At 38.1% G+C, this 15169-nt stretch overlaps 2 non-coding genes across 2 annotated transcripts; one reads left to right on the top strand and one right to left on the bottom strand.

Annotated features, from left to right (window-relative positions):
• Positions 1-3251: 3251 nt before the first annotated feature.
• Positions 3252-3357, bottom strand: LOC121217338 (small nucleolar RNA R71). The gene has a single exon (XR_005913412.1). It is a non-coding gene; the product is annotated as a small nucleolar RNA R71 (small nucleolar RNA).
• Positions 3358-14385: 11028 nt separating this feature from the next.
• Positions 14386-14491, top strand: LOC121217062 (small nucleolar RNA R71). Its single transcript, XR_005913283.1, has one exon. It is a non-coding gene; the product is annotated as a small nucleolar RNA R71 (small nucleolar RNA).
• The last annotated feature ends 678 nt before the right edge of the window (positions 14492-15169 follow it).

The following is a 15169-nucleotide window of genomic DNA, read 5'->3' as shown; positions in this document are numbered from 1 at the left end:
AATGCATACCTAATTGAAGGAGATAAGATTGCAGAAAGTTAAGCACAAAAATGGCTTTCTTCTTTGTGAAATTCGATTGAAGAAAGGTGATACAAAATGGTGTTTAATGTGGTTTTCTTTATTATCAACTTTAATTATTGTAACATCCCGAAATAGGGCTTGGTAGGAATAGTGGTTTAGAAACCACAAATTTGAGGTCAATAAATTATTTTAATATTATTTTCGATGTTATAGCATGATTATATGAGTGCATAAAAATTTTGGTGAATTAATTTTAGCATTTGTGAGTTTAATTGCGAAAAGAACTAAATCACATAAAGGGTAAAAGTTTTGTTTTACTACCCAAATATGTTAAATAGCTAGAGAAACAAAATTGGAGGTCTTTAAAGTGTAAATAGGCCATTTGGGGAGTGATGGCCGGTCATAGGGGACAAGAAAGTTTCAAAAGTCAAATTTGGTGGGCATTAGGTGACTTTTTTTGGTAATAAAATAAAATAAAGAAAAAGTTGTCATCTTTTTCATTTCTTCTTCTTCCACCGAAAATGGCAGGAAACATGGGGGTTTTGAGAGCTTAAATTTTCAGCCACTTAGTTCCCTTGCAAGTAAGTGATTTTTATGGTCATTTTTGATGATTTTTGTATTTTTGGAACCCTTGTAGCTTAATCTAGCTAATGAGGGATTATTTTACAAAATGGTTGAAAGTCTAGGGTTTTTCAATGTGAATATTTATGTTGTTTTCTGAATTTTTATGGAAGAAAATAAGTCATGGTGATGTAATAAACAACTTTTATGAATTGGTGTTCATGAAAAACACCTAAAGGGATTATTTTGTAAAGTCTCTAAAATAGGTTGAAAATGTGTGAAATAATTAAAATTTTGAGTTGCTATAGTTATAAAAAGAATTCAGTTAGGCTTGGTAAGGGAGGAAACTCGATAAAAATTGATTTACGAGCCTAGGGGTAAAATCGTAATTTTTGTGAAAGTCTAGGGGCAAAATGGTCATTTTTCTAAAGTATAAAATATGGAATGTATTGGTTAATATGATGATTAAAGTAGTGAATTTTATCATTATAGATTAATAAAATCGAGATTCAGGCTTAAATAAGAAAGTAGGAGGTTATGGACTAAAATGGAGTAATTAGCCGAAATTGCATTCGAGGTAAGTTCGTGTGACTAAATAAACATGTTATCCATGTTATTGTTAATATACTTGAAAACTATTTTGCTATGATTGTATTGAATTATATGTTGATGGAGTTGTGTATGAGAAAGTGATTCCAAATGTTAATAACATTTTTGTGATATTGAATACATTGGAAATTTGATGGGTTATGATACTCCATTGAAACGAGTAAGTTTTATGTAAATAATGCAACTTATTCATATTTATGCATTGAATATTTGATTATGTATATAATGCTTGAATGTACCTATGAGTAATATACGATGAGATTTAATGTGGTAAAAAATCCCGGTTGAACCCTAGGAATAGATTGGAGATCCTTGCCATGGCATTTGGGTGTTATGGATGTGTGCTAGTGTAAGATATGTCTGGGACATGGCATCGACATTAAGACGAGAGCTAGTGTAAGACATGTCTAGGACATGCATCTGCTTCGAGATATGCAAGCTAGTGTAAGACTTATCTGGGACATGGTATCGGCTTGACATTTGTTAGTGTAAGACTTGTCTGGGGCATGGCATCAACACCGATAGATGAGAGCCAGTGTAAGACCTGTCTGAGACATGGCATCGGCCTCGATATATGAAACTCAGTGTAAGACTTTTCTGGGACATGCCATCGACTTAGATGTGTGAGCCAGTGTAAAACCATGTTTGGAACATGGCATCGCATCGTACCCTATGTTTGAAGGTTAAAGATTATCCAATAGTATTCCAAATGGTTCAACGGGAAATTTACGGTTTAAGTCGAAATGATAGAGCTTATGGCTATGTTGTGAGTGGTACAGGTACTTACATGAAATTGATGAGATTTGAACTCAATTCATGTTGTATGATTAGTAAGGAATGAATATGAGCATGTTGAGTAACACAGGTATGTATGCCAAGCTCATAAGAAATGATTACGATTTATGACATGCCAAGCTCATAAGAAATGATTACGATTTATGACGCACATTTGATGAACATGTACATAGGTAATTCATGCCTATGAGAATGATTTTATGATGAACTTGTGATTTTAGGTCTATACTTATGATGTATAAATATGTATTTTTACCAATAAGGTGAAAATGAATTAATAAGGTGTGATAAACTTAGTATCATTAATTTACACTAAAACTGTTTTGGACAGCAGCAGTCTGATTATGAAAATCCACCATAAACTGTGGAAATTGAGTTATAGCTGAATAAAATATGGAATTAAATCTTAATAAGTCTAGTTTCACATAGAGGAAGCAGTGCATGCAAGAGAATTTCATATTATGAGATATTTGAAATTTTGTGAGACAGAGTCAAAATGATTTCGAAATTCCCTGTTCCGATTTGGGAGAATCATTAAAAATTATACAAAAATAGTTATTGATTATAATTTATGTGATTAGAATCCTTAATTAGTCTATTTTCAAAAGAAATAAACAAAAACATCATCCGAATCTCGTATGGAGAGATAATTAATTTTTAGTGAAGAGAGATCAGAACTATCAGACAGCGAAACAGGGGTGAATTTAAAGAATAAACCATTACTGTTTGACGAAGAAATCGATCACACAAATTGTAGAAACCAAAGCGAAATAAGGCGAAGCTTAAGATACACGGAGAATGAGCAAGAAGATGATACTCAACCGCCAACCGAAGAGATGGCTGAAAATCAAGGCAATCAGGTACCTCCTGCAATTCCGGCTAATCAAAATCCTGCTCCACGTACTATGTATGACTATGCTAAACCTTCTTTAACAGGTACTGAGTCAAGTATAGTTAGACCTACTATTGTGGCGAATAATTTTGAACCGAAACCTAACACAATTCAGATGATACAACAGTTTGTTCAGTTTGATGGTTTGCAGGATAAGGATCCCAACACTCACTTGGCGAATTTTCTGGAGTTTTGCAACACTTTCAAAATTAATGGCGTTTCGATGATGCCATTTGCCGTCGGTTATTCCCTTTGTCAATGAGAAACAAGGCTAAACAGTAGATGAACTCGTTACCACGAGGGTCCATCACTACTTGGGAACAAATGACCGAAAAATTTCTACTAAAATATTTTCTGCCGGCTAAAATGGTTAAGTTACATAATGATATCTCTTCTTTTGTGCAGATGAACTTAGAAACACTTTACGATGCATGGGAGAGATACAAGGATCTATTGCGAAGGTGCCCTCACCATGGGTTACCTCTATGGCTGCAAGTTCAAACGTTTTACAATGGTGCAAATCCCTCAACAAGACAGATGATTAACACAGCTGCTGGAGGAACCATCAACAATGAAACACCTGAAGAGGCTTATGAATTCATTGAAGAAATGTCACTGAATAATCATCAGTGGCAAGTCATGAGGACTAAGCCAACAAAAACTGCCAGCGTTTATAACGTCAACTTAGTTACTATGCTGTCAAATCAAGTAGAACTTCTCAATAAAAAGATTGATGGTTTACTTGGTTCTACGTAGGTACATCCAGTAATGAGGTATGACTCATGTGGAGGAGGTGTGCATACAGAATATCAATCCTTCAATCCTACAACCGAAGAGGAACAAGTCAACTATATGGGTAACAATAACTTTCGATCTCAAAATAACCCATACAGTAATACTTATAATGCAGGTTGGAGGAACCACCCAATTTCTCTTGGGGTGGTCAAAGGAATCAAAAGCCACAAAATCCTCAGGGTTTTCAACAACCACCTTATCAACAAGAGAAGAAACCAAACCTTAAAGAGATTCTCTCTAAATTCATCTCAGTATCAGAAACTCGTTTCCAAAATACCGAGACAGCACTTAAGAATCAACCAGCATCGATCCAAGGGCTCGAAACTCAGATAGGCCAACTATCCAAACTAATCTCCGAACAACCACAAGGTAGCTTACCAAGTAATACTGAACCTAATCCAAGGGAACACCTCAACGCAATTAGTACTCAAGATAAGGAAGGATTCATTGCGCCTGAGCCAGAATTGATGCAAGAAACTATGGTGAGCAAAGGTAAAAGTGAGGTAAGTCATAACAAAACAGTGAATGAAGAATACAGACCTCGTGTCCCATACCCTAACGCGACAAGGAAAGACCGCTCAGACGAACAATTCAGTAGATTCCTCAAACTTTTGAAAAAAAAATTACATATTAACTTATCGTTTATTGAAGCTTTGTCGCAGATGCCAAATGCAATGAAATTTTTAAAAGAGCTTTTAGTAAATAAGCAGAAGTTGGACAAAGCGTCGCATGTGGAGCTAAACGCAGTCTGCTCAGCTATTCTACAGAATAAGCTACCTCACAAATTGAAAGATCTAGGGAGTTTTGCAATTCCTTGCTTAATTGGTAGTTTATATATAAGTCATGCATGAGGTGATTTAGGGGCCAGTATTAACGTCATGCCTTACAAAATGTTTAAGCATCTAGGTCTTGGGAAACCTAAACAAACTAGGATGAGCATTCAATTGGCAGATAAAACTATAAGATTTCCTAGGGGCATTATTGAAGATGTACTAGTGAAAGTAGATAAGTTCATATTTCCCATTGATTTCATTGTTCTAGATATAGAGGAGGATAATAACACCCCTTTGATTTTAGGGAGGCCCTTTTTAGCAACTGCTAAAAAAATTATTGATGTTGGCACAGGTGAGCTTACACTTCGTGTGGGAGATGAAACGATCACTCTTCAAGCTCGTAATTGTGGCATCACATCAAACATTGAAGGTAATAGTCCATACCAATCTACTAAAACTGAAAATATGACTTTGCAGAAATTGAGCTTCAAAGAAGTTCACAAGCCATGTTTCAGAAATGATAGAGGACACATTTATGAAGAACGAAGGCTACGGATAGAGGAGCTAGACAAATGGCGAGCACATAAATCGAGAACACACGATAAACCAAAACTATGCCAAAATGAGCCCGATACCTCTCCAAATCAACTTAAGGTTGGTGATAAAGTCTTACTAGATGCCGCAGATCCCCACATTGTCACTACCATACCGAATGAGGAAATCCCTCTTACGGTACTCAGTATTTTTCCATTTGATACTGTGGAGGTGAGTCATCCCAAGTTCGGCACTTTTAAGGTAAGCAACACCCGATTAAAATCTTATTTTGATGAGATTGATAGCAGGAATGAGGAGTATAAACTCCTCAAACCGCCATGACCATTAACTGAAGAGGTAAGTCGAGCTTAGACTATAAATAAGTGCTTCTCGGGAGGCAACGCGAGCACTAACATTATTAATTTCTTTAAATTTTGGTATTTAACTCCTAACCTACTAATAGAGATCTTCAATGCAGGTGTTTCCACACCAAGCACACAGGCGTGCTTAAGGCCATGTGAAAACAAGGCAAAAGATTTCCCCAACACGGGCTACGATAAAACACCACGGCCATGCAATATAGTCGTGGTCGAGCCTGCCAAAACAATACGGGCGTGTGACACACCCGTGTGGAAGACCCATGGTTGAAACTGAGAAACTAGCACGAGCGTACGGCACGCCCGTGTCTAACACTCCGTGGTCGAACCTGTTAAATTAACACGGGCGTGGAGCTTGCGTGGGAGAAGCGAACGAAGCTAGACACAGCTGTGTGAACCCACACAACCTAGGAACACGGGTGTGTACTAAATGTCAGACACACCCAAATTTAAAATTCGCGAATCACGCGGGCTGAAATTGGGGGACACGGGTGTGTGCCATGGCCGTGTGCCCCAAAATCTATAAATACCTAGAACTATTCACTTTCTTACCCATTCAAAAACCCTAACCCTAGCCGCTACAACTCCACACGGCCCCCTGCCACGCCCATGCGCCTCCTTCAACTTCGTTTTTGGCACCCAATCTCTCTCCCTTAGTGTTTGTTTACTCTCTTCACTTCTATTTTACTTATTACTAATGCTTATTATTACAATAATTTCCATTTCTTTTGAACTATCTTCCATTTCTGTTCATTACTTTATCATTTAGTTTGCATTTTTTGTTAGTTACTATACATTGCATGTTAAATCAAGTGATTAGGAAACTTCATACCCATGATTTTACCATGCTCATTCTCATGATATTCCCATGGCCAATATCTCTCATGTAATTTGCATTTTTCAATTATTTCTTATACATTTCATGTTGTTAGGAAAGCTTCATTCTTTTACACATGCCATTACTACACACAATGACAAAGTCACGAAATTATTATATTAGTTATGTTTGGTTGTGGCTGAAAGTTTGCTTTTTAGTTGGAAATTGTATTCCTTTTACTTCGACCACTCATCAAAATGACTTGATGATTCTAATCGCAGGTACCATGTCATCGTCAAGAGGACAGAAAACCGCCGTACCTACTTCGAGGAAGAGGAAGGGAGCGTCCTCTTCTACGGGTCCAATCGTAAAAATCTGTCACCCTCTCCTACAGTTTCCCCGAGGGCCCCAGGAAGAACTGTTCCAAATACTTCGGGCCCGACCCTTAATTACGGGCCGCTGCATCGACTAGGCTACTGTAGAACAAGTCTAGATGGCTGACGCGATTCGAGCTCTCCTAACCACCGACCCTTGGGAGCTGTTCTTTAGGATTATCGAGATGACATACCTAAAGCTCAAGATGGAACTATGCTCAACGTTCCATCTCCAGACCGTAATGTCAAGGTATGATGATCTCGGTACGGTCCAGTTTCGCCTAGGCAGATTAATCTGCCAGCTAAGTGTCCCAGAGTTTGGTGCTACTGTAGGCCTATATACGGAGGAGTTTTGAGAGGAGAATGAACTACATGCTCTCAGTCACCACATACATTTCTTTCCCTTGAAGTGCTGGCACACTTTGGCCCCTAGCACGGCCTCGTACAATCCTAGCCGTTCCAAGGCATCAGTTCTCCCACCATCCCTGAGGTACTTACATGCTATTTTAGCTCACACAATTATAAGGAGGCGAGAGAGCACTGGCGTCGTCAACACCCACGACGTCTACTTCTTATGGTGCATGTCACAAGGGCACGTCATCGACCTTGCCTATCTCATCGCCCTTGCGATTCAGCACCAGATAGAGTGGCATCGGAAGGGGGTCATCTCCATTGGCCCCTATGTGACTAGGCTGGCACGACACTTCGGGCTCCTCAAATACCGCGGCCTAAGAATCATCCCTCACCCTCATCAACCAGATGTCTCCACAAGGTATCTCGAGCATGCTTAGCATGAGGATGATCGAGAGGCACCGAGGAACCTACCCTCCCCAGTATTGTCTCGCTCAATCTACCGAGGAGGAGGCCTACGAGGACATTCCTGATGATGTCCCCCCACAGCACGAAGACCCACCGACTCAGCCACCACCACCCTCTCGTCTAGTTCATGCGGCGGCTTCATATACTGTCATCTCTGAGGGCCTTACCCGATTCGAGCATCAGTGTTTTCAACGATTTGACAACATTGATGCTACCCTACAGCAGATTTGTCAGCACCTCCACATCTCATCGCCAATCCCACCTCGCGAACCATCCAGCGATGAAGATGTTTAGAAATATTTATTTATTATTTTATGTTTTTAATTTTTATTGAAACTACTCTTTATTTTTATTAGATTTTAGAAATTTTATTTTAATTATCAAATTTGGTTTTTCTTTTTGAGTAATTATTTTTCCTAATATCCCCTAAAAAGTTCCTGATTTTATCACGGTTATATAGAGCTCTTAAGCTCATCATCATATGGGAACTAAAACTCCACTGGGAAGGTTCTCCACGACTGCCATGTCCTGCTCGACCACGACCATAGCTACCACTAGATATAATATTCTTTTGGCATAGGACTTATGGCCTAATAAAACTCTACGACCTCCGGAGTATCCTCCTCCACTCTCGAACCGATCACTCTCTAAAACTCTAGTTTAAAGAATTCATCATACAGGAAGTTTTACTTCTCTCCTATCTTATTTTTATACTCTAATATCTATCTTTGTACATTGAGGGCAATGTACATCTTAAGTGTGGGGGGGCATTCATTTATTATCAGAAAAATCCCTAAATAATCACCTTGTTCTCTTGAAAAACTCTCATATCATATTTAGGATAAATTTTAATTGATTTATGATTTTGATTGATATTTCTTGAATTAAAATATAGCCATTTATGCATTGATTGTTTAAACTTTAAGACATTAGACAATCAAGCATGATAAGTTGATTTTTAAGAATTTAAAATTATAGGTTGTTTCCCCAAGTCTAGGTATTACTTTGAATTGGAATTCATGAGTCTAAACATCAAAAAGCCATAATTTTTGTGAGATTTTTTAGCCTTTTGAGCATCTATTAATTCTTTCATGCTCACTTTTGTTATTGCTTTGAGTGCGTCAGTATTGAATTGTTATTCTAGAACTTGCTTGATTATGCATGTCAAGACCACACCATTTGATTTGATATGTCAAAATGATTAAGGCACTTAAGATTAACCCACTCATGCCATGAAAAGCCTACCTCCACGGTTAACCCCTAGTAAACCCCATTGAGCCTAACAAGCCATTTCTTATATTACCCTTAATATTAACCTGTAACCCATTATTGTTGAAATCCCCTAAATTAATCCATATTTTTCTCGAGATTTGAGTTGAATGGATTGCCTAGCTATGTTTTGTTCTTAATAGTTAGTCTATATTATTTAACTTGTTCTTAAAAAAAACAACTATGTATACATATCTGTAATTTCATATTCTGAGAAGAAGCTCTGTTGTACGCAAGTGAAGATTAACTCTTTTTCTAGTTAGGCAATTTTTCAATTCAATCTCGATTCTAACCCTTTCTTTCAGCTTGTGACCACACCCCCTAACCAAGCTCATTACAACCCTCTAAAGACTTTTTGATTGATGTATCATCTTAAATTATAGTGGTGGAGATTTGATTTTCATGCAAGACTATGGTAATGACTTTTCATTATTGACTATTGAGTGCTTCATTTATTGTCCTTGAACACCTCGAGTGATTTGAGTGAATCTTTAGTGAGGATGTGAAACTCTGTAATATTCTGAATCAAAGGTAATTACTTAGATGCGGAGAGACACCTATGTTTGCATGATTAAATACTCAACTTGGACTGTTTGAAACTTTTATGTTCTTTTAGTTGAATTCTCAATGTATGATTATATATGGATTATTCTGAGATATTATCAATAGAAATTATAAGTTGAGAAGAATTTATTTTGATTATGAGTTGAGAATTTTGCTTGAGGACAAGCAAATGCCTAAGTGTGGGGGTATTTGATAAACCGTAAATTATACATATTTTGACCCCATGTTTAATGCATTTTATGGATGATTTCTCATTAGAATTGGTGAATTTGATGCTCCTAATGCTTTAATTTCATTTTTTATACTTAGGAGAGCATAGGAGAGCGAAAGGAACGAGAAATGGGTCAAAAATAGAGAAAATGGGCCAAAGTACGAAATCAACACGGCCTGGACCTCTTCACACGGGTAGACCACACGGCCGTGTCAATCTGGCAGAATTGAAGCACGATTCACACGGGTATAGCACACGCCCGTGTCATTTTAACAGGCTCGAACATGGCTTGAAGTAATTGCACACGGGTGTGTCCCTGCCAAGCCCAAGTTGAGCCTAATTTGGAAAAGGTCACTGTTGAGGGCTTATAGGCATTCCAAAGCCTATAAATACACCCTAGAATAGGAGAAAAGGGGTGACGGAGAAGAGAGGGTAAGGAATTACTCCAAGAAAGCTGATTGATCCATCTCGGAAGCAGGATTCATCATCAAGACTGAAGATCTCTCCTCAATTTCCCTTCAGGAGTTTTGGGTTTTCTTTCTGTTTTGTATTCATTATTCTTCTGAGATGTTTTCTTATTTAGTTATGAACTAAAACCCCTAAATACCTAAGGGGAATGAAACCTAAGACGAATCTTGTTATTATTTTCTAAATCGTATGATAAATATTTAACTTTTTCTTAATTATGTGTTCTTAATTCTTGTTTTGATATCTCAGGATACTGATTCAAGACATGCTCTTATTCAGAGGAGGAACAGACCTTGTCTAAGAATACTTTTGTCATAATTAAGCGGAGTTGATTGTGCGCTAGAAATAGGGTGACAAGATTTTGTCGGTTTAGGGTGAAACCTAATAAGAGGATCCATAGATTAAGTTAATGCAACCCTAGAGTGTTAATTAGAGAAAAGTCTCGGTTATTCAATCTAGGGATTAGATGTTATTAGTCTTGAATAGGGATAATAACATAACTTAGGGATCTCTACGGAACAAGTTGAATGAATAAATCGTCCGATTCGGAGCCAGAATAACAAGTAAAGTCTAGGTGGATTTTTCCTTAGGTATTGTCTTTATTTAATCGATTTTCGCAAGAGCAATTCCCCAATTCTTTTTTCCGTGAGTTCTTAGTTTAGATAATTAGTTAATTAAAATAAAACCTCTTTATTCTTAGCTAGATAATAAAACGACAGTCATTACTAGTACTTTTAGTTCCTTTGGGTTCGACAATCCGGTCTTGCTAAAACTATACTACTGTTCGATAGGTATACTTGCCCACATCGCGATAATAGTTAGTTCAAGAACGAATAATTATAAGTATTTAAACCTATCATAAAACCTCATGATCAAGAGCGTGGAGTTCATTCTCCTCCATGAAATCCTCAGTCTAAAGGCCGAGTGCGGTTCCAAACTCTGGGACTTTCAACTGACGGACTAGACTGCCGAGGTGAAATTGGATTGTTCCCGGGTCATCAAAGCGGGCCATCACAGTCTGAAGATGGAACATTGAGCAGAGTTCCATTGTGAGTTCGAGATATGTCGGCTAGACAATCTCAAAGAAAAGGCCCCAAGGATCAGTGATGAGGAGGGCTCGAATTGCATCTGCGAGTTGGACTTGTTCTCGCATGACCTAGTCTATACAGCGGCCCACTTTCAAGGGTCAGGCCCGTAGAATCTGGAAGAGTTCTTCTTGAGGCCCAATGGGGAACTGCAGGAAAGGGTGACAAATTTTTGCAATAGGACTCGAGGAAGATGACGATCCCTTCCTTTTCTTCGAAGCAAGGACGGCGGCTTTCTTTCCTCGTGAAGACGACATGGTATACCTGTAAGCAAAAACATTATTTCATTGTGATTAATGTTCAAGGTAAGACGAAAATAAATTTAAAAAGGCAAAAGTCATAAATTAAAACTAATAATCTCAGACACAACTACTAGCAAACTTAATCAACAACAATTAATTTTATGGTGTATCATTAGCATGATAATAGTATAAGTTTCATAAAAAAATGGAAAATAATTCTATGTAGCATATTTTATTGACAGAAAATGCCAACCCAAAGGTATGAGTATTTCTATTATCCTAACCATAAATATTCACTTTAAACTAGTCAAATGGAGCAGATAGATAATGTAATGAGTAAGAACTTCAACATGAAAAAGATGATAACTACTCTAGATACGAAATTTGAGTGATAGAAAGATGAAAATAACACGAAAAGTGCAGATTACTATGATAAATAGCATTAGAAATCAGTAAAATAAAAGAGAAAAGAGTAAACAAACGCTAGAAAGAGGATAATGAGAGTTAAAAATGGGGTTGGAAGCGGTGCACGGGCATGATAGGGAGGCCGTGTGGACTTACTGTGGCTAGGTTTAGGGATTTTGGGTGAAGAAGATGATGAATAGTCAAGGGTATTTATAGATTTTGGGACACACGGCCAGGGAACACGACCGTGTTCCCCAATTTTTGCCCGTGTGATTCGCAAATTTTGAATTTGGGTGCTCTGACATTTGGCCCATGCCCGTGTTTTTTAGGCGTATGGGTCTACTCGGCCGTGTCACACGGCTGTGTCTGTCTTCTTTCACTTCTCCCACACCCGTGTATGTAGGCCCACGCCCGTGTTAGTCTGACAGGTTTGTCCACAGTTGCTCGGCATGGGCGTGTTGCACGCCCGTGTTAATTTGACAGGTTTAGCCACTGTTTCAAGGCACGGGCGTGTCGCACGCTCGTGTTGTTTTGGTAGGTTCACCCATAGCCATGTCGCACGGCAGTGGCGATTTATCGTAGCCCGTGCTGGGGAAATCTTTTCCTTATTTCCACACGGTCCTAAGCACGCCCGTGTGCTTGGCCGTGTCTATCTGGTAAACCTGGATTCAAGAGTTCCATTAGTAAATTAGCTGTTAAACACTAAAATTTAAAGAAGTTAATACAGTTAGTGCTCAGGTTGCATCTTGAAAAGCGCTTATTTATAGTCTAAGCTCGACTTACCTTTCCATTGAATGGTCATGGTGGTTTGAGGAGTTTATACTCCTCATTCCTTCTGTGAATCTCATGAAAATAAGGTTTTAGGCAGGTATTGTTTACCTTAAAAGTGCCGAACTTGGAATGACTTACCTTGACTGTACCGAATGGGAAAATGCTAAGTACCGTAAGAGGGATTTCTTCATTCGGTTTGTCAGTGACAATGTGAGGATTTACGGCTTCTAATAAAACCTTATCTCCAACCTTAAGTTGATTTGGAAAGGTATTGAGCTTGTTATGGCATAGTTTTGGTTTATCGTGTGTTCTCGATTTATGTGTCCGCCATTCATCTAGCTCCTCGATTTGTAGCCTTTGTTCTTCATGAATAGGTCCTCTACTATTGCTTGAAAATAGCTCATGTACTTCCTTGAAACTTATTTCCTACAAAGTAGGTTGCACCATATTGTCAGTTTTAGTAGAATGGTTTAGACAATCACCTTCAATTTTTGATATGTTGTTAGAATTGTAAGCTTGAAGGGTGATTGTTTTGTCTCCCACACGAAGTGTGAGCTCACCTGTGCCAACATTAATAATCGTTCTAGCAGTTGCTAAAAAGGGCCTTCCTAAAATCAAAGGATTGTTGCTATACTCCTTTATGTCTAGAACAATGAAGTCAACGGGAAATATAAATTTATCGATTTTAACTAGCACATCTTCAATAATAGCCCTAGGAAATCTTATAGTTTTATCTGCTAATTGAATGCTCATCCTAGTCTGTTTGGGTTTCCCAAGACCTAGTTGTTTAAACATTTTGTAAGGCATGACTGTAATACTAGCCCCTAAATCAACTAATGCATTATTAACATCTAAACTACCAATTAAGCAAGAAATTGTAAAACTCCCTAGATCTTTCAATTTGTTGGTTATTTTATTTTGTAGAATAGCTGAGCAAATTGCGTTTAGCTTCACATGTGAAGCCTAGTCCAACTTCCGCTTATTTCCTAAAAGCTCCTTTAAAAATTTCATTGCGTTTGGCATCTGGGATAAAGCTTTAAAAAACGGTAAGTTAATATGTAACTTTTTTAAGAGTTTAAGGAATTTACAAAATTGTTCGTCTGAGCGGTCTTTCCTTGTCGCATTGGGGTATGGTACACGAGGTTTGTATTCTGTACTTACCAGATTTCGGTCATTTTGGCCGACCTTATCTTTACCTTTTCTTATCTCAGTTTCTTGCCTTGGTTCTGGTTCAAGTGTGACTAACCCTTCCTCATCTTGCCTAGTAATCGTGTTGAGTTGCTCCCTTGGGTTAGATTCTGTGTTGCTTGGCAAGCTACCTTGTGGTCGTTCAGAAATCAACTTGGTAACCTGTCCAATCTGAGTTTCGAGCCCTTGGATCGATGCTTGTTGATTCTTAAGTTCTGTCTCGGTATTTTGAAAATGAGTTTCTGACACTGATATAAACTTTGAGCATCTCTTCATGGTTTGGCTTCTTTTCCTATTGGTAGGGTGGTTGTTGAAAACCCGGAGGATGTTGTGGCCTTTGATTTCCTTGACCACCCCATGAGAAATTGTGATGGTTCCTCCAACCTGCATTATAAGTGTTACTATATGGGTTATTTTGGGATCTAGAGTTATTGTTACCCATATATTGGACTTGTTCCTCCTCAATGCTAGGGTTAAAGGGTTGATATTCTGTGCATGCTCCTCCTCTAGTCGAATCGAACCTCATCACTGGATGTACCCGAGTAGAACCAAACAAACCGTCAATCTTTTTATTTAAGAGTTCTACTTGGTTAGATAGCATAGTAACCGCGTCGAGGTTGAAAACACCGGCTGCTTTCATCGGCTTTGTTCTCATAACTTGCCATTGATAGTTATTCAGTGGCATCTCCTCTATAAATTCGTAAGCCACCTCAGGTGTCTTATTATTGGTAGTTTCTCTAGTGGCTACATCAATCATCTGCTAAGTCGAAGGATTCAGTCCATTATGGAATGTTTGAACCTGTAGCCAAAGCGGTAACCCATGGTGAGGGCATCTTCGTAAAAGGTCCTTGTATCTCTCCCATGCATCGTAGAGTGTTTCTAAATCCATCTGCACAAAAGAAGAGATATCATTATGTAATTTGGCTATTTTAGCCGATGCAAAATATTTTAATAAAAAAATTTTCGGTCATTTTTTCCCAAGTAGTGATTAACCCTTGTGGTAACGAGTTCAACCATTGTTTAGCCTTATTCCTTAAAAAAAAGGGAAACACCCGAAGGCGAATGGAGTCATAAGAAACACCATTAATTTTAAAGGTATCGCAAAATTCTAGGAAATTTGCCAAGTGAGCGTTGGGATCCTCGTCCTGCAAACCATCAAACTAAACAAACTGTTGTATCATTTGAATTGTGTTAGGTTTCAGATCAAAATTATTTGCAGCAATAGCAGGTCTAACTATACTTGACTCAGTTCCTATTAAATTAGGTTTAAGATAATCATACATAGTGCGCGGAGTAGGATTTTGATTAACAGCAATTGCAGGAGGTAGCGAATTTTCTTGGTTTTCAGCCATCTCCTCGGTTGTGGTTTGAATATTATCCTCTTGCTCGTTTTCTGTGTATCTTAGGCTTTACCTTATTTCTTTTTGGTTTCTGCGAACTGTGCAATCGATCTCACTGTCAAAAAGTAACGGTCCTAACGGGTTTCTTCTAGTCATAAACTATAAGAACCTGCCAGAAAAAGGGAAAAAGAAGAATTAGTAATAAAAATTAGAATAAAATTTAAATTACAGTAAAAGTAAATGGCTAAAGTAATAAAAA

The sequence above is a fragment of the Gossypium hirsutum genome, chromosome A02 (genome assembly GCF_007990345.1).
Source record: "Gossypium hirsutum isolate 1008001.06 chromosome A02, Gossypium_hirsutum_v2.1, whole genome shotgun sequence".
NCBI classification, from domain to species: domain Eukaryota; kingdom Viridiplantae; phylum Streptophyta; class Magnoliopsida; order Malvales; family Malvaceae; genus Gossypium; species Gossypium hirsutum.
This window is presented reverse-complemented; position numbering and strand designations above follow the sequence as displayed.